Source organism: Anabrus simplex, chromosome 1, assembly GCF_040414725.1.
Source record: "Anabrus simplex isolate iqAnaSimp1 chromosome 1, ASM4041472v1, whole genome shotgun sequence".
Taxonomy (NCBI): Eukaryota; Metazoa; Arthropoda; class Insecta; order Orthoptera; family Tettigoniidae; genus Anabrus; species Anabrus simplex.
The window spans coordinates 1,124,093,198-1,124,113,178 of NC_090265.1; positions in this window are offsets into that span (position 1 = coordinate 1,124,093,198).

The window sequence follows — 19,981 nt, forward strand, 5'->3', positions numbered from 1 at the left end:
GTTGTGAACAAAATGATTCTGAGAAGGTGAAAAGTATTAAGAATAAAAGATAGATATAAAAGGAATAAAGATGAGTAATATGAAAAAAAAGTTATTTCAATGAACAGCATAAAGACAGAAGCACTTCCGACTGCATTGCTGTAATTGAGACAGCTGACAGTGAAGACAGCAAACATCATTCACAGAATAATATCTTCTTCCTCCAATATTTCTGTATGACTTACGCAGTCTGCCCGAGTGGAATTTATAATGCTTCCGATCACCCCATTTGTTTTGCCTCTGTGGATCAGTGGTAGAGTGTCAGTCTCCAGATCCCACGATAGCAGGTTCAAATCCGGCAGAGGTAGTCATATTTTTGAAAGGTGGAAGAAAGTCCACGCAACACTCCATGTGGTATGATGTCAGCAAGTAAAAGATCTCTGGTGATGCATTTGGTGTTTACCCAATAAAATTAATTAAAACTAAGCCATAGGTGCCCAAGAGAGATTTGATTTACCCTGCCAATTAGTAAGTCTAGAGTAGTCCGGTCCCACAGTGTAGGGGGCAACGCGTCCGCTTGTCAACCGGCAGCCCAGGGTTCAATTCCTGGCTGGGTCAGGGTTTTTTAATTGTAAATGATTAATATCCCTGGCCTGGGGACTGGGTTTTTGTGTCATCCTTAACGTTCCTTTCCTCACATTCAGCACTCTACACTTCCTCCATTCCAATTACACGCAGGTTCATATCACATGGTGCAAGTAGGAGCAAAATATCTATATAGGTCGATGCCCCAAACGAATAGCATAAAAGAAAGGCCTGGAGTAAAATGGGACAGCTAGATGGTGTCAAATTAAAATGCCTGCACACAGCAGCTGACGCCATATGATTATTATTATTATAAACTCATTTGCTTTGGAATTCTACATTGTATATGGAATTCTAGGTAAAATATAAACACATAATATTTTATTACATTGCGTTGCTCTTAGCGTTCCCTGAGAAACACCACAGGGAGGTCATCATATGTCATTTCTCGTGTAAAGTCCAGGTTGGGGAGCTTTCATTATAATGGTAGGCTCCCATTTCCTACTGCCGGGCACAATCAAGTTGGGGCATTTTAAGTATAATGGCAGGCCTTCTTGTCTACTGCCAGTCAAACTCGACTTGGGGAGTTCCCATTATAATGGGAGGCCCTCTTCCCTACAGCCAGTCACAATTGAATTTATATTGTCCAAGGTTGTTGTTTAAGTCTGGTTGCTTTATAAAACTTCCTTGTTAACTATATTATTTGTTCATCCCTGTGGCTGCAGAATCATAAGGTTGTCAGGTGAGCTTACATGTGAATGACTACATATAACTGGCCATGTGAAAAACAATTATCCCTTAAATCCACACCAGCAGCTTTTTAAATATTTCCCCTGAGTTTTGTTTGTTGTCATTGTGAAACATACTTCAAATGGAAATTGCAGTTGTTTGCTTAGCAAATGGGAGTCCAAGGGAATCAGTCGTAGCAATGAGTTCCATACCTAATGAATCCTATTATGGGAAATAAAAGGAAAATAGAGTCAGAGGTATGAGTAAAAGGAACTACAGTATACAGGAGCTGTAGGTAAACTGAACTCAAAACCTGAAAGAACAACTATAATATTGGGACCATAATAAGTCTGAAAAGGTTGAAAGTATTAAGAATAAAAGAAAAGAAGAAGATAAGGAAATGTGTATGATGAATAAAAGTGATTTTAATAACCAATATAAAGCTGTACAATAGGACACAGAATTGTGTCTGATCATACTGCTGTATTTTGACAGTTGCATGCAGAAGCTCGACAGTACTTTTCTAAGTATAGTAGCGGATAGATATGGAAAAGAAAAACAAAGTAGAGTCAGCAATGATTAACAGGAACTACAGTGCACAGGGGCTCTAGGAAAGAACAACTATAGCATTGAGACCAAGCAAGTACCCGAGCGGTTTGGGCCACATAGCTATCAGCTGCGTTCGGGAGATAGGGGTCCAAACTCTCCCATCCCATTGTCGCCATAAGATCTATCTTTGTTGGTGCGAAGTAATGTAAAAAAAAAGGAAAAAAAACAGAAACAAATAGCTTTGTAACCAAAATAAGCTAGAAATGGTGTAAAATACGAATAATAAAAAACAGATATAAAAGAAAAGAAGGTGAATATATGATGAATGTATTATACCGGTACTTCAATGAGTGGTATAAAGCTGTCTAATATAACGCAGAAGCACGTCTGATCGAATAGCTGTAAATGTGACAACAGCACGCAGAAGCACGTCTGATCGTATTGCTGTAGATGTGACAACAGCACGCAGAAGTACGTCTGATCGTATTGCTGTGAATGTGACAACAGCACGCAGTACACATCTGATCGTATTGCTGTAAATGTGAGAACAGCACGCAGAAGAACGTCTGATCGTATAGCTGTAAATGTGACAACAGCATGCAGAAGCACGTCTGATCGTATAGCTGTAAATGTGACAACAGAAGCACGTCTGATGGTATAGCTGTAAACGTGACAACAGCATGCAGAAGTACGTCTGATCGTACTGCTGTAAATGTGACAACAGCACGCAGAAGCACGCCTGATCGTATAGCTGTAAATGTGACAACAGAAGCACGTCTGATCGTATAGCTGTAAACGTGACAACAGCACGCAAGTACGTTTGATCGTATAGCTGTAAATGTGACAACAGCACGCAGAAGCACGTCTGATCGTATAGCTGTAAATGTGACAACAGCACGCAGAAGCACGTCTGATCGTATAGCTGTAAATGTGACAACAGCACGCAGAAGCACGTCTGATCGTATGGCTGTAAATGTGACAACTGACAGTGAAAAAGGGAAATGAAAATCCGCAGCCTGTTTACAGTCATTTGACCGGGTCATGAATGGAATGAATGAAGCCCCTATCTAGCGAGGATAGGAATTGTGCCGGCTGCCGAAGTCTGTCGCACTCCTCTGGGGCAATGATTAGTGAATGCCAGATGAAATGAAGTGATATTGGAGAGTGTTGCTGGAATGAACGATAACAGGGAAAACCGGCATACCCGGAGAAAAACCTGTCCCGCCTCCGCTTTGTCCAGCACAAATCTCACATAGAGCGACCGAGGTTTGAACCACGGTACCCAGCGGTGAGAGGCCGGTGCGCTGCCACCTGAGCCACGGAGGGTACAACTGACAGGAGCACCGTAAAATTCTCTCACAAAACAATATATTTTTTCCTGAAATCTATCTGCATGTCTTATAGGCTATAATCTGTCCAAGCGGAAACTGTAATGCTTCCGATCGCCTCGTTCGTGATTCAGTCAACGTTTACTCTCCGGCACTTTAACCTAGAGCGACGGCACCGTGATGTCAATATTTCGAAAACGGTTGGTTTTACTGTCTTAAAATGTGGTTTTTGGTGTTCTAAAGGGATGTCCCTCATGCCGGAAAACTTAACATGCACTTTGTCTCGTCCTGGAGAGGCGTACTGTGGAAATGAGAAGTGAGATACTTTCCCGTTGCTTTGTTCGCTGAGTTAGAAGGTCCTATTACATATCAGTGTGCCATCCCACTGAAAAGTACACACCAACTGATTCTATGAGCAGCAATTTCACACAGTCATTATAAAAACTGACTGCATAAAGAATGACATTACTACTGTAGTACCGCTAACTGTAGACTATTTTATTGTTATTTAGCTCATCAGGACCACTTTAGTATTAACGATTGGATTATTGAATTTGTGTGAAAAAGCCGGTTGTGAAACTTTAACGTACGGTAGTGGCCTTCGGTTCAAAGAACCCCGGGTTCGATTCCCGGAAGATTGGGAATTTTAGTCATGTCTGGTTAATTCCTCTGGCGTGGGGAATGGGTGTGTTCGTCTTAACACACATTTCTTCATCTACATACAACACACCACACTACCAACCACCACGAAAAAAACCCACAATAGTGAATACTTCCTCCCACATAGTGGTGGCTTCAGGATAGGCACTTGGCTGTTAAAACTGGGCTTAATCTATGTATACGTAGTGCCAACTCCAAGTAACTGGAAAAATATCAAGAAGAATTGGTCTGAATAATAATACTGGTCTGAATCTTTGTTGTAACTATTATAGATCTGCTTCTCAGAGAATGATTGATGTTAACAGTTCTGAATTTCTCAGAGGAGGTACCAATGATCATACCCAACCGACACAGTGTTTTTGGAATAAATAATTCTCATTTCGCTAATCTGGCCCATTAATAGGTAGGGCATCAAATAGAGAAAAAGTCTTAACCATCTTTATCACGAGAATAAGACCTGTCGGTTAGACAAGATGAAATGAGGAGTCTGGCAAGAGTAATTTAAGCACTTCTAGACTCGGCTAGCAGCCCACCAACGCTTCCAAGTTGACAGTAGATGGATGACAATCTCTACATGCAATATGGCAGATCGTTTCCCTTGTGAGTGCACCGAAATAATTGCATACAATGTTTGTAAGCAATAGATCACGGAGCGAGACAAACAAAAATTTGAAAATAAAGAAGTACGTCGTATTCTCTGGTATTCACCGGTACACTTGGGAAGCCACTAAAAACGAACTGGATCGACGACAAGCCATATTTTACTGAAGGAAATCTATCAGAAATATGTGCTTATTCAGACGATTTTTCTCTTGTTGCGTTATTATCAACCATTGCATACGTTTTCTTTAAACATTAGCCTATTCACCGGTACACTTGGGAAGCTACTAAAAACGATCTTGAACTAGATCGATGACAACCCATATTTTAATGCAGGAAATCTATCAGGAATATGTGCTTATTCAGGCGATTTTTCTCTGGTTGCAATAACTACCTGATGATATAAAGTGAACTGAGTATTGCTATACCTCACATGCAAATTACGTCTTTCTGTAGACGGATAAAGGTGGGAAAGTTTCAGAATAAGGACATTAGAAATAACCTACCTAAGCCTATATAGACAAGTCCAATGAAAAGGCATACTACCAAATATCATTCAAACTGTTAGAAACTATGGATATTCAAAATGAAAAGAGTACACCGATTCTGTTGAGAACGACCCCAGAGAATATGACATGCTTCTTTATTTTCAAATTTTTGTTGTCTCTCCGTGATCTATTGCTTATAAATATCGTATGTGATTATTTCTGTGCACTCACAAGGGAAGCAATCTGCCAGATTGCACGTAGAGATTTGTCATCTACTGTCAGACTACAGGTGACACCACGGTGGGTGACACCAGGTGTTGCGAAGAACATCTCCTCATTGTAACAGCGCTTCTTGCTTAATGGCCTGTGCTGCCAAGCATTGGCCTAATACAATGAAAAAAAAAAAAAAAAAACCTACAACCTGTTTTCCAGTCTTTGATCGGGTCAGGGATGTAATGAATGAATGAAGCAGATATAGGCTGTTAGTACGATGGAGTCGCCACTCCGAAAGTGATTTATATTACTAACATAGATGCTATGAAATGAGAATGGAGAGTGTTGTTGGAATGAAAGATGACAGGGAAAACCGGAGTATCCGGAGAAAAACCTGTCTCGCCTTCGCTTTGTTCAGCACAAATCTCACATGGAGTGTGAGCGGTGAGAGGCCGACGCGCTGCCGTCTGAGCCACGGAGGCTTTGGCCTAATACAATATCGTATTATTTTTCTTGAGGAAGATTATTATTATTATTATTATTATTATTATTATTATTATTATTATTATTATTATTATTATTATTATTATTATTAACCGACGCCTTCGCTGAATGGTCAGCGTTAAGACCTTATGTTCAAAGGGTTCCGGGTTCGATTCCCGGTCGGGTCGGCGATTTTAGTATCGTCAGATTAATTCCTCTGGCTCGGCAACTGGCTGTTTGTGTTTGTCCCAACACTTTCCTCTTCATATTCAGACAATACGCCACACTACCAACCACCACAGAAACACACAATAGTGATTGATAGTGTTGGTGTCAGGGAAGGTACCCGGCCGTAAAACAGAGTCAAATCCACATGTGTGACACAGCTCGCGCCCGCGACCCCATATGCTGTATGTGGGAAAAGCGGTAAATTATTATTATTCGCAATTTGCTTTGCGTCGCATCGACACAGATGGGTCTTATGGCGACGATGGGTAGAAAAGGGCTAGGAGTGGAAAGGAACAAGGAAACGGCCGCGGCCTTAATTAAGATGCAGCTCACGCATCCGCCTGGTATGAAAATGGGAAACCACGGAAAACCATCTTCAGCGCTGCCGACAGTGGGATTCGAACCCCCTATTTCCCGAATGCAAGCTCACAGCTGCGCGACCCTAATCCCACGGCCAACTCACTCGGTGAGAATAATTATGCAAACTGAGATATTTGAACTTGGAGATACGCAGCTATTTTATAACTTCACAGTGAGATATTACCATTCATAGCGACATTTGGAACAATACGGGGATGTTGCTATGTTGTGGTTATGAGAGAACGAATTTGAAAACCCTGAGTTCTTGCTATGCGAGAGAGTCGTATAATCGTGTTATTATGGGTCTCTTGCTCGCGTAAAGCAGAAAATATAAACAAGGTCCTTAGAGGAGTGGACGTAAAGGCTTCCCCTATCCCTAACCTCAGCATTAAGTGCGATATTGGTAAACTCCACACCTGACCGCCTTTGGCCACAGGAATTATCCTGGTACTGATTTTTTTTTGGTTTGTTTGCGAAGTAGGTTAATAGTACCTACTGTCTTTACTGGCGATACTTGTGCACTATGTCTTTTGGTATGGGCTAAAACAAATTTGTTACTTTCATTGACCTGTCTGTCTCATCATTGGCTTTGAAAATATGAAAGTGACTGATACATGGCGATCATAATATCAGATGCAGCAAGTTCCTGTTGTGAATGGTCTGACAGTTTCGCTAATAGGGTCGTTTGGTGCGCGCATTTCAGTGTGTTTGGCAGACTTCTGGCCCGCCGAGGAAAGCAACGGGAAACTACCTCACTTCTCATTTACCTTGTACACTTCTTCAGTGACAGGGCAGCTATGAAAGCTGTTGAGAAACCACTCAGCCTTCGGGCTGAGTAAGCAACATACAGTAGTTAGGCCTACCTCAGGGTCTTATGCCTCTCCAGAAGTGGAAATTTATTTTTCTAAATATCTCGACTTCGTGATAGGAAATCGAATACTGTATACTCCAATCAGCCCAATAATCGCTGTGTCAACTGAACAGCGAGCATTCTCTTTCTATTCCAAATAAAGCACGATGTAAAATCAACGCATGGATCCAAGTTTTCATCATTTTTCATTATAAAAACAATTGGAGCGTTTGTAACGACGCTTAGTATGACTTGATCCGAGTTACTGGCCGGCTGGGGGATTTGAACTGTGCGTCTTGGTATTGCTTTGACTCGTCGACTTTGTGTTTGTGTTTGTCGCAATACACTCCTGCTTATGTAAATACAACACACGACACTATCAACCACAATAGAAGCACACAAAGGTGATTACATCCCTCCACATAGGGTTGGTGTCAAGAAGAGCATCCGGCTGTAAAACAAGACCAAAACCACATGTGCGATACAATTCACACCCACGACCCAACCAGGATGTGGGAAAAGATGGGGAATAATAATAACAGTATTAATCTCATCCATAGTTACGATTTTAACTGATAATAATAGGGGCCGTAGTGGCTCTAGGTGCAATTGACAGTGGACTAATCCAAACGCTGAAGGAGAAGAAGCCGGCAGTCGATCAGATGGCATCAGCTTTCATGCCGTTAACTTACATGTTAAATGAAATAAGACTTACGGCACTGTTAGAATTATTCAGGGATAATTATTACGTTATTTATTTCGATCACAAAAAACAGGTAAAAAAAGGGAAAAGTGTGACATACATTTCAATCCCAAAATTAATACAAATTATGTAGGAAGCCAAAATTCTTAAATAAATACTGTAGAATACTAACAGTATGTACGGGTGAAGCACAAAGTTTCCTCTATATGACTAACACAGTTAAAATGTACAAAAAATGAAGGAACGGACAATAAATCCACTTCGATTACTATTCAATCTTCAGTTTAAAATTGGATGTATAAATACAATTTAATTATTAATGGAACTTGTTGTTGTTGTTGTTGATGATGACGATAGTGGTGGTTTGCTATTAGTGGTTAGAATTTTCGTCAGATTTACCTTCTTTCCCCTGTTTGCTTCAAGTATTTACCCATCTTAATTGATCATGTTAATCCACGCTTAACAATGGGTCGGACTCATTGGCTGAATGGTCAGCATTGGGGCCTTCGGTTCAGAGGGGCCCGGGTTCGATTCCCGGCCTGGTCGGGGATTTTAATCGTGTGTGATTAATTCTTCTGGCTCGAGGACTGGGTATTTGTGTTTGTCCCAACACTTTCATCTTCATATTCAGACAACGCACTACACTACCAACCACCAAAAAAACACGCAATAGTGATTACATCCCTCCATATGGGGTTGCGTCAGGAAGGGCATCCGGCAGTAAAACAGGGCCAATTCCACATGTGTTTTGTTTTGGTGTACATCAAGAAGTTTGAACTTTTCTCCATAGATGTCTCTACAAAAACTGAGGTCACGCACTCTGGTGCAAGGTGGAATAATTTGTTATTGAAAGAAATTTTGTGTTTATAGGTTTTACAAGTTGTCCATTTCATGACCGTATCGATGTTTAATCAAGAAGTAAGTATAAATAACCACCTAATCGATACTTTATTAATGCCTCAGGCAAAATTGAATAAAATTAAAACTTACAGGACATGTTTCGACCACTTAGTGGTCCTCTTCAGCTGTATAAATAAAGAACTGAAAAGAAAAACATTATGACAATAAGCACAAATAAAAGTTCTTTGGAGACTCCTTTGATACAAATGGAGGTCATCAGAATAGGTCATCTTGCCTCTCGTTCTTGTTTGGAAAAGATGTTTATTCTGCGCTGTCTAGAGGGTCTGTCTTTGAGAGCGACCTGGTGACGTAACGATGTGATAAAGTTTGACAGTTCATGGAAAGCTCTGGAGAGAAGGGAAGTAGAGTTTTATCGTCATCTAAAATAACATGTGAGGGAGGAGGGAGATTGGGCTGTGCTTCTGCGATGTCGTGTTTGATTATATCTCTTGTTCGTCTAGTCTGTTTCATGTCTACCCATTCTAAGTATTTGCTAATATTCTCATATAAGATGTTTTTACGCTCGTTGTTTTCGTTGAGATTCTCTTCACCGTTTTCCAATTAATCAAGAACGATGTGGATGTTTCCCAGGTTGTTCATAAGATTACCTTTATTAATCATACAGATAATTTGAAGGTCCTGTTTTATATTGGTGAATTTGTGGTTGGACTCTTTCATATGGGATCCCATGGCAATATAAAACAGGACCTTCAAATTATCTGTATGATTGATAAAGGTAATCTTATGAACAACCTGGAAGACATCCACATCGTTCTTGATAAATTGGAAAACGGTGAAGAGAATCTCAACGAAAACAACGAGCGTAAAAACATCTTATATGAGAATATTAGCAAATACTTAGAATGGGTAGACATGAAACAGACTAGACGAACAAGAGATAAAATCAAACACGACATCGCAGAAGCACAGCCCAATCTCCCTCCTCCCTCATATGTTATTTTAGATGACGATAAAACTCTACTTCCCTTCTCTCCAGAGCTTTCCATGAACTGTCAAACTTTATCACATCGTTACTTCACCAGGTCGCTTTCAAAGACAGACCCTCTAGACAGCGCAGAATAAACATCTTTTCCAAACAAGAACGAGAGGCAAGATGACCTATTCTGATGACCTCCATTTGTATCAAAGGAGTCTCCAAAGAACTTTTATTTGTGCTTATTGTCATAATGTTTTTCTTTTCAGTTCTTTATTTATACAGCTGAAGAGGACCACTAAGTGGTCGAAACATGTCCTGTAAGTTTTAATTTTATTCAATTTTGCCTGAGGCATTAATAAAGTATCGATTAGGTGGTTATTTATACTTACTTCTTTTATAGGTTTTCTCAAGGAAATTAACTATCATTTATTTTTTTATATATTTCAAGGTTGACAACACTTCCTTAGCTTCCCGCCAGCTTTGGTGTCTGGCCAATAAAATTTTTCTGTAATTATTTTTCAGCCTATTACAGGCTTCTTGTTGGTTTTTGGGTGTAACTTTTGATTCTGCCAATAAAAATGAGAGTTTGTGTTCGGATTTAGTCCAGAATCCTCTCGAACAATCCCCTCGGGTATATAAGCTGAGGCTTTTCTGACTACCTAGTCTTATTGATCGTCGTCTTTCTGAGTGTGTGTTAAGACAGGAGGCGTGGTGTCTTTTTCTTCGGCAGGCAGAACACCAGCCCAGGTAATGGTCAAAAAATTTCTATCTTTGTAGCTGTCTCCGCAAATTTATCTGAGGGGAAGTCTCTAAACTTTAACTATGTAACCATCTCATTCTGAAATGTAATAGTCTTCATTTCTAATGTAAACTTCATAAAAGTCTTTAACTGTAAATCGGGGATAGAGAATGTGTTACCCTCTCGAGTTCCCCTTCAATTTATCGTGAGGTGACTACGATTTTGTAACCGTTTCTCTTTTCCGTAAAGCATTAAATTAACCTTCATTCGAGTCTTGCCGGCCCCGAGGTGTAGGGGTAGTGTGCCTGCCTCTTACCCGGAGGCCCCGGGTTCGATTCCCGGTTAGGTCAGGGATTTTTACCTGGACCTGAGGGCTGGTTCGAGGTCCACTCAGCCTACGTGATTAGAATTGAGGAGCTATCTGACGGTGAGATAGCGACCCCGGTCTAGAAAGCCAAGAAAAACGGCCGAGAGGATTCGTCGTGCTGACCACACGACACCTCGTAATCTGCAGGCTTTCGGGCTGAGCAGCGGTCGCTTGGTAGGCCAAGGCCCTTCAAGGGCTGTAGTGCCATGGGGTTTGGTTTCGTTTGGTTCATTCGAGTCACCTCAGTAGCTTGGGATTAGCCCCTGTATCATCGGGCCGAGAGCCCAATTAGGATTTTATACTTAATTTTCTAGGAGTGCAAGTGTACGCCTCCATTCATTTTGTGTTCGGGTCAGTAATTTAACCTGTTCTTTTTCCACGAAGGCCCAGTAGGTTGGGTACTAGTTACTCCCTATGTACTAAATTGTAAAATTGCAAGTTGGGCCTAGAGAGGTCAGAAATTCGTAAGATTTTGTAAGAAATTGGGAGCGCAGTCTCCTTGGTTAATGTTGGAGAGCATGTAAGCTCTTTTCTGTGATTGCTGTAATATTGAGGGTGCCCAGGGGGGCTCATTCCCGACTCCCGCGCTTTGCTTCCAGCGTAGCATCGCCTCATGCTGACGTCACGTGGAGGTCACCTGTCGGCAGCTGTTGCGGTGAACGATAAGGAACTTGCTTTCAGTATATATCTATTTTGCTGCACGCAGTCTTGTAACATTTTCCGTGTTGTGTTGATTGTTGTGTTAAAGATGAATAACGTTTCTAAATATAAAATTAATTGTGCTATGGCACAATGTACTAATTGGGGATCGAAAACATCTGGTGTCTTGTACCACAGATTTCCAAAACGTGAGGAGATTAGGCGAGTGTGGATGTTGCGCTGTAAGCGAAGTGACAAATTTAATCCTGATAATGCCAGAGTATGTTCCATACATTTTCGTCAAAAGGATTATGAACGAGATTTGAGAAATGAACTACTGGGATTACCGCAGAGAAAAATCTTGCGGACAGATGCTGTTCCGTCTCTGTCCATTGCAAATAGGCATGGCGATAAAGCTTCGTGTTCAACCACCAGCACCGTTCCCAGCGAAACAGCAGAGCAGGTAGGCCTATCTGTCTACAACTTTTCATACAATATTTAATATTTAATATTTAATAATACATTAATTTATTTAATAAATACAATATTTAATAAATCGTAATAAATTTGACCAGCTACGTGGAAGTATGAATAAACTAATTCTGTCGTGCTACGGTATTGTATACTGGCTAGGGTAGTTGACTTTTGTTTAGAAGGCTTCGGTTCGATTCCTGGTACTAGAACAATTTTTGAATCTTTTTACTTTGTTCTGTTGTTTTCCAGCAGAACGTTTTATGCGAGAACACCGAGTTACAACAGTATATTAACTTACAACTATTCATATACTTCGAACGTAGTTAGGCTTATTTTACTTAACGATCGTAGTTTCGATTTTATATATGTTTAAAACGTGATCGCTCAGAAAGTTTTATCTTCATTTTACAGATTTCCAGTGATAGAGATTTGCGTCATGAAGTTAGGAGCGTGAAGAAGCGGGCGCGGTCAACATTAGAGACTTTGTCACCAAAGAAAAGGAAAGTTGACCAGGCGACTAACACTGAATCGCTTCAAAATGAGGAGATCTTAAAACTCCGTAAGCGGGTGGAGATTTTGGAAAAGGCAAACGCGATTTTAAGACGAACGGAGGCTGCTCTAAAGAAGGTCAAGGGACCTAGGTATCTAGTCTCAAAAAGACAACAACCGTCTCCGCCGAAAGTGAAGAAGAGTGCACACAGAGAGGAAGTAGTTAAGATTCTGTCCAAATGTTATACTCCAGGGCAGATTCGATGTCTCTTGAGAGGCAATAAGCGAGTGAAATGGTCCTCGGAGGACATAGCAAATGCTTTGTCTTTGAGATCGCTTTCCAGAAAAGCCTATGATTATTTGAGGAACCGGAACATTCCTTTACCATGTCGGTCAACCTTACAAAAATGGATTCGGCGCTTTAAATGCAGGCCCGGAATTTTAACAGAGGTGCTATATCTGTTGAAAGCCAGAGCAGTAAATTACAAGGAGTCTGAAAAATCGCGGTTTTGACTTTTGATGAAATGAATGTAGACGGACGTATTTCATACGATTCATCTGATGACCGCATACTAGGGCCTCACAGCAACGTCCAGGTAGCGATGGTTCGAGGGCTCTTTGCTGCATGGAAGCAACCCATTTTTTATGATTTCGACGTGACAATGACGTCAGAGTTGTTAAGAAACATAATTAGTAAACTTGAGGCTTGTGACATTCATATTGTCGCAGTGACTTGTGACATGGGGGGCAAAAATGCCAAAGTGTGGAAGGAACTAAACGTACACAAGGACAAGAGTTTTTTACCGATCCAGTGGATGATAAAAGGTGTGAGTGTTCTGTGATGTACCCCACCTATTGAAATTATTGAGAAACCACCTTTTAGATGAAGGTTTGACGTTAGCTGATGGTTCAGAATTTCAGAAGAAGGCAATAGAACACCTACTACAAACTCAAACAGGGGACCTATCAACTACACATCATATTAATGAAGCTCATCTGAGTGTAACAGGCAGATCCCGACAGAATGTGAGAATGGCTGCGCAGTTATTTTCCAGGCGCACAGCTCTGGCAGTGCGGTATACTTTAAACAAGGACGCTGAAAGCAACTTCATCGAGCTAGTCAATGACACCTTCGACGTGTTGAACTCCAGGGCACCTAAAGATGAAAAAAACCCCTTAGGAGTGGATACGGCTTAAACTTTCTTTTTTGGCTAGGGGCTTTACGTTGCACCGACACAGATAGGTCTTATGGCGTCGATGGGATAGGAAAGGCCTAGGAGTTGGAAGGAAGCGGCCGTGGCCTTAATTAAGGTACAGCCCCAGCATTTGCCTGGTGTGAAAATGGGAAACCACGGAAAACCATCTTCAGGGCTGCCGATAGTGGGATTCGAACCTACTATCTCCCGGATGCAAGCTCACAGCCGCGCGCCTCTACGCGCACGGCCAACTCGCCCGACGGCTTAAACTTAAGGAGCCAGGAAAATACTCTGAAGCGCTTTCTGGAGGTGATTACACAAGTGAAATTTGGTAAACGGAAAACTTTACTTCCCTTTCAGAAGGGGTTCATAATATCTATAAACTCTCTCTTATGACTTTTTGAAGACATGAAACATGCAAACATGTCATATATTTTAACTGCCAGGTTAAACCAAGACTGCTTGGAGAATTTTTTTCAGGTGTCCGTGGCCTAGGAGTTTTTTTATAGCAATCCGTCCCCTTTTGAAGTTCGTAACAGAATACGACTTATATTACTCACAGGGAGTAATGAAATTCCTCTCTCCTGTAGTGTGTCAGTGGAAGCTGAAAATAATTCATCGCCGAGTGATACGGGTATCTTTCATCCTGATGCTGATAATGAGGAAGATTTCTTGAGCTTCGTAAGCAATGAACTATGTATAGATGTTTTTGAGGGGCCGTTAACACCTGTAGTCGTAGATGAACAGGAAGAAACGTTGGAGTTGTTAAGGATGGAAGACTTGAACCAGGACTTCGAAACTGAAGACGTAAACCAGGATGCAATTAAATACATTGCAGGCTACTTGGCATTCAAATGTCGCTCTGTTGATGACAGCTTGGGTGATAAAGGTGAAATGTTTCCCTTGCCACAGGAAGTGCCTCACGACTGGTTATCAGTCATTTCAAAAGGAGGCCTTACACGTCCAACCGAAGAATGGTATCAAAAAGTTATCCAGTTTGAGGTACTGTTTGGAAGTTTTCACGGGATTTATATTTGTAAATGTGAAAGAGTAATGCAGACTTTGATATCTATAATTAAATCAAAATTTCCATAACTTGACGAGAATATTATATCACTGTACGTCTCAGAACTAGGATTTTTTTAGAATACGTCACCTCAACAAAAAACATCATATAGATGCTATGAAGAAGTATTCAGCAAAAAAAGTCGACTGTGGACAGCTTCAGCTTCTTTAACAACTTCCTAAGTCATCAAAATGTGAGTTTTAAATACAATTCAACCTATAACTATTCCAGTGTTTCTATGTATGCATTATTCTTACAGCCGGCTTTTAAGATGTAATTACTCAGAGTTTCTTCTATTTTTCTATCAACAGTATTATATCAATGATTGCAGGTGGTATGTTAAGTACCACTTTATTATAATAATGCTAACCTTTTAATTATTTATAAGAAATTGAACTTATTTTACCTAATTATCGAGGTTTATGCTGTATGCAGGCATTGCAGGCGCGCGCTTCTAGCCCTCCCGGCTACGTCACGCGCGATCAACCAATGAGAGCGCTGTGTGCGGGAATGGCCTACCTAATATACTCTACCTACCTTGGAGGGTGCCTTTGGAAGGCTGTTTTTGTAACCGCTGGAGTAACGTGCTCTTAAATGTTATGTTGGGAGATTTCTATACTTATCTATCTAAATTCCACATGAGGAAACTTGTAAATTTGGAGCCTGAAGCTCAAAACTTGTAAACTACCTATCCTTGGGTTCTCTATTTTGTATCTCTATTGCTATTTTGTACCTGATTACCAGTACCTGAAAATATTGTTGGTTAAGTTTGGGATTCTAAAAGAAATATAACCATGATTTAAAGTTTTAAATTAATTTTTGATATCGTAGTTAGACCCATTTAAGCCCACACCATCTTTCACCTCTCTGCGTTCCACAGATACCCCGGAACAATTATTATTATTATTATTATTATTATTATTATTATTATTATTATTATTATTATTATTATTATTATTAAAGTGAGGAGATCGGCAAAAATAAGTGAAAATAATGCTACAATCGATTAAGGGGCCTGTGGTAGCTAATCCACGGTTCCAAGTTGAGAGCCCTTAACATTCAGTCGCCTTTCGGCAGGCAAGGAATGCCGTGGATGTATTTTATGCACCCATCCTAAAGGGAGACCCGGTTATAAGGCAGGCATGCGAGTTTTAAGATAGGGAGTAATTTTCTAGAGTTTTAAAATGTTCAGAAAATAGAACTGCTGGGTTAAAATTAAGGGAGATTAATATTTGTCATCATCATCATCATCTGTTTACCCTCCAAGGTCGGTTTTTCCCTCGGACTTAGCGAGGGATCCCACCTCTACCGCCTCAAGGGCAGTGTCCTGGAGCTTCAGACTCTTGGTCGGGGGATACAACTGGGGAGTATGACCAGTACCTCGCCCAGGCGGCCTCACCTGCTATGCTGAACAGGGGCCTTGTGGAGGGATGGGAAGATTGGAAGGGATAGGCAAGGAAGAGGGAAGGAAGCGGCCGTGGCCTTAAGTTAGGTACCATTCCGGCATTCGCCTGGAGGAGAAGTGGGAAACCACGGAAAACCACTTCGAGGATGGCTGAGGTGGGAATCGAACCCACCTCTACTCAGTTGACCTCCCGAGGCTGAGTGGACCCCGTTCCAGCCCTCATACTACTTTTCAAATTTCGTGGCAGAGCCGGGAATCGAACCCGGACCTCCGAGGGTGGCAGCTAATCACGCTAACCACTACACCACAGAGGCGGACGAAAATAGAACTGCTGGGTTAAAATTAAGGGAGATTTATATTTGTAGTAGGTATAAAGGAGAAGGGGGATAAGTAGTGAGAACATTTTAATACATGGATGAGAGGGTTCTCATAGTCCATTTTAACTTTCTGGTGTAGCAAAATTTGATCACGTTAAAAACGCGAGTGTGAAGAGGTAACTAATTCCACGTAACTACTGTTACTTTATTAGGTGAATGTTTGTCAGCTCTAAGAAAGTACTAGGAATCTTCACCGATCGAATAACTGAGGTCCAAATTCTGGCGCGCTGATCTATTTCTTGAGTTTTTCCCTTGCATGTTTCCATGACATACGACTGTATTTATTTATTTATTTATTTATTTATTTATTTATTTATTTATTTATTTATTTTCATCCCGAAGGTTGTTTGGAAGCTCAGTAGCTCCGCCATCAACTGCCATAGTTCGTAACTCTGAAGAGGTGTACTAGGGAAATGAGGAGTGCGGTATATTTTCCTTGCTTTCTTCCCAAGCCAGAAGTTGCTATCACATGTCAGTCTGCCAAGCATTGCACGCATCAAACGACCCTATGAAGAACATTTCCACACCGTTCATAGCTGGGACTGGCTGCATAACGAATGACATTACAAGCGTCGCTCATACATGAGTCATTTTCATATTGTTAAAACCAAGGACGAGACTTAGGTCAATGAAAGTAACAAATTTGTTTTAGACCATATCAGAAGGCACACTAAACACTAGTTCGCTAGCAAATGAACGTCATGCGACTAACGATAGAATGACATTATGCAACATATAACTCTCCTGCAAATTCAAGATGAATAGGCCGTTCCTCTGATTATTAGTGTAGCAGTGGTAAAATGGACCATTCGCGAACCCAAGTTCGCGGGCTAAGTCACGGCTGAGGTAGGTCAAAAATCTAGGTACTTTATGTTAAAGAATTCTGGTGGCGTAGTCAGCGTCATCCGACAAAATTAAATTAACACAGAAACCGTTCAGTGGAATTTCGCTTTCTTTGCTAGTAATAATTATTAATAAATCTTCATGACCTACATCGGCAGTTAATTAACATGACTGTTGTATCAAAATAATCTAAATATGAAGTCCTTATGCAACGAATATTCTAGTGAGGCCAAGAATATAATTTTGTACAGTAAAATACGAATTCGAATTAGATAATGAATAATCTCCTCTGAACTATGTTGGAGAGCAATTCAACCAGCATATCCGAGGATGAATTGAGTATCGCTAGACAAATTCTAGACTTAAATTCCTAACTGAAATTTAATTAGGGAAATAAAGTAGTCCATAAACTGTCCCTTCGCACCCAAGGGTACTTCAGCGAACACACGAAATCTGCAGACGACAGGTGACACTTTGGTGTTAACTAACTTGCGCGGCCCAGCAGCTGCGCCACTCCAATCACCAAAGTCCTCTTCATTAAGTGGTTAAAGGAACGGAAACTTCATTTCCTGAATTTGTTCCCTCATGTCGTTAAATTCCTTTTTTTTTTTTCTTTTTTCGTGTTTTCCTATTTCTCTCACAGCTCTTATCCGGAGAGTAACTTTTCCACACACCACCGATAATAGCAGTTCGCGTAATTGCCTCTGGTGATAGTCTGTAAGATTTTCTTATAGCTAGACGTGAAAAACTTGCACAAATGCATGCTTTTATTATAAACATTCATTATAATTAAAAAACGCTTTCAACAGAATATTAAATGACTAGTAGTAATCCTGTTCTCGTCAGTCGAAATTAGTACGTGAAATGTAATAGAATACACTGACTGACAGAGCAAATGCAACACCAAGAAGGAGTGGTCAGAACTTTATGCTAATTGCAGGGTAGACTGACGTCACTGAGGTATGCTCATGATGTGAAATGCGCCGCTGTGCTGCGCACGTAGCGAACGATAAATGGGACACGGCGTTGGCGAATGGCCCACTTCGTACCGTGATTTCTCAGCCGACAGTCATTGTAGAACGTGTTGTCGTGTGCCACAGGACACGTGTATAGCTAAGAATGCCAGGCCGCCGTCAACGGAGGCATTTCCAGCAGACAGACGACTTTACGAGGGGTATGGTGATCGGGCTGAGAAGGGCAGGTTGGTCACTTCGTCAAATCGCAGCCGATACCCATAGGGATGTGTCCACGGTGCAGCGCCTGTGGCGAAGATGGTTGGCGCAGGGACATGTGGCACGTGCGAGGGGTCCAGGCGCAGCCCGAGTGACGTCAGCACGCGAGGATCGGCGCATCCGCCGCCAAGCGGTGGCAGCCCCGCACGCCACGTCAACCGCCATTCTTCAGCATGTGCACGACACCCTGGCTGTTCCAATATCGACCAGAACAATTTCCCGTCGATTGGTTGAAGGAGGCCTGCACTCCCGGCGTCCGCTCAGAAGACTACCATTGACTCCACAGTATAGACGTGCACGTCTGGCATGGTGCCGGGCTAGAGCGACTTGGATGAGGGAATGGCGGAACGTCGTGTTCTCCGATGAGTCACGCTTCTGTTCTGTCAGTGATAGTCACCGCAGACGAGTGTGGCGTCGGCGTGGAGAAAGGTCAAATCCGGCAGTAACTGTGGAGCGCCCTACCGCTAGACAACGCGGCATCATGGTTTGGGGCGCTATTGCGTATGATTCCACGTCACCTCTAGTGCGTATTCAAGGCACGTTAAATGCCCACCGCTACGTGCAGCATGTGCTGCGGCCGGTGGCACTCCCGTACCTTCAGGGGCTGCCCAATGCTCTGTTTCAGCAGGATAATGCCCGCCCACACACTGCTCGCATCTCCCAACAGGCTCTACGAGGTGTACAGATGCTTCCGTGGCCAGCGTACTCTCCGGATCTCTCACCAATCGAACACGTGTGGGATCTCATTGGACGCCGTTTGCAAACTCTGCAACAGCCTCGTACGGACGACCAACTGTGGCAAATGGTTGACAGAGAATGGAGAACCATCCCTCAGGACACCATCCGCACTCTTATTGACTCTGTACCTCGACGTGTTTCTGCGTGCATCGCCGCTCGCGGTGGTCCTACATCCTACTGAGTCGATGCCGTGCGCATTGTGTAACCTGCATATCGGTTTGAAATAAACATCAATTATTCGTCCGTGCCGTCTCTGTTTTTTCCCCAACTTTCATCCCTTTCGAACCACTCCTTCTTGGTGTTGCATTTGCTCTGTCAGTCAGTGTATTTGAAATGAACATGTTAATATCTCTCAGGAATAAAGGTTACACGTCCCATGTTACATGTATGCCATTTTATAGAATCACAACAAGTATAATTAAATCTTATGAACAATAATGTCTGTAGTTGTAGATGGGAAATTTACTTCGACGTTTATATGTAGATCTGCTAACTCTGGAGAAAGTTGTGTATACAGTAGTTGTCCATGGCTGAACACTGCTGTGGAGAGATTTATCCCATTTGTAGGTAAAGTTTGTTCTAATAATAATAATAATAATAATAATAATAATCGTATGGCCTCTGCTACTTTGGTGCACGTTTTCTGACATGGTGCCATATACGCGACCTGTCTACCAATTTTGGCATTCCAATTTTGTGCTGCTATCTAACAACGAAAGTAGAATTCTACTGGAACGGTTACTACTATGTTGATTTTTGTCGAGTGACAGCAAGTGCGCCACCAGAGATCTTTAACATGCCAAAAACAATGACATGGAATGCCA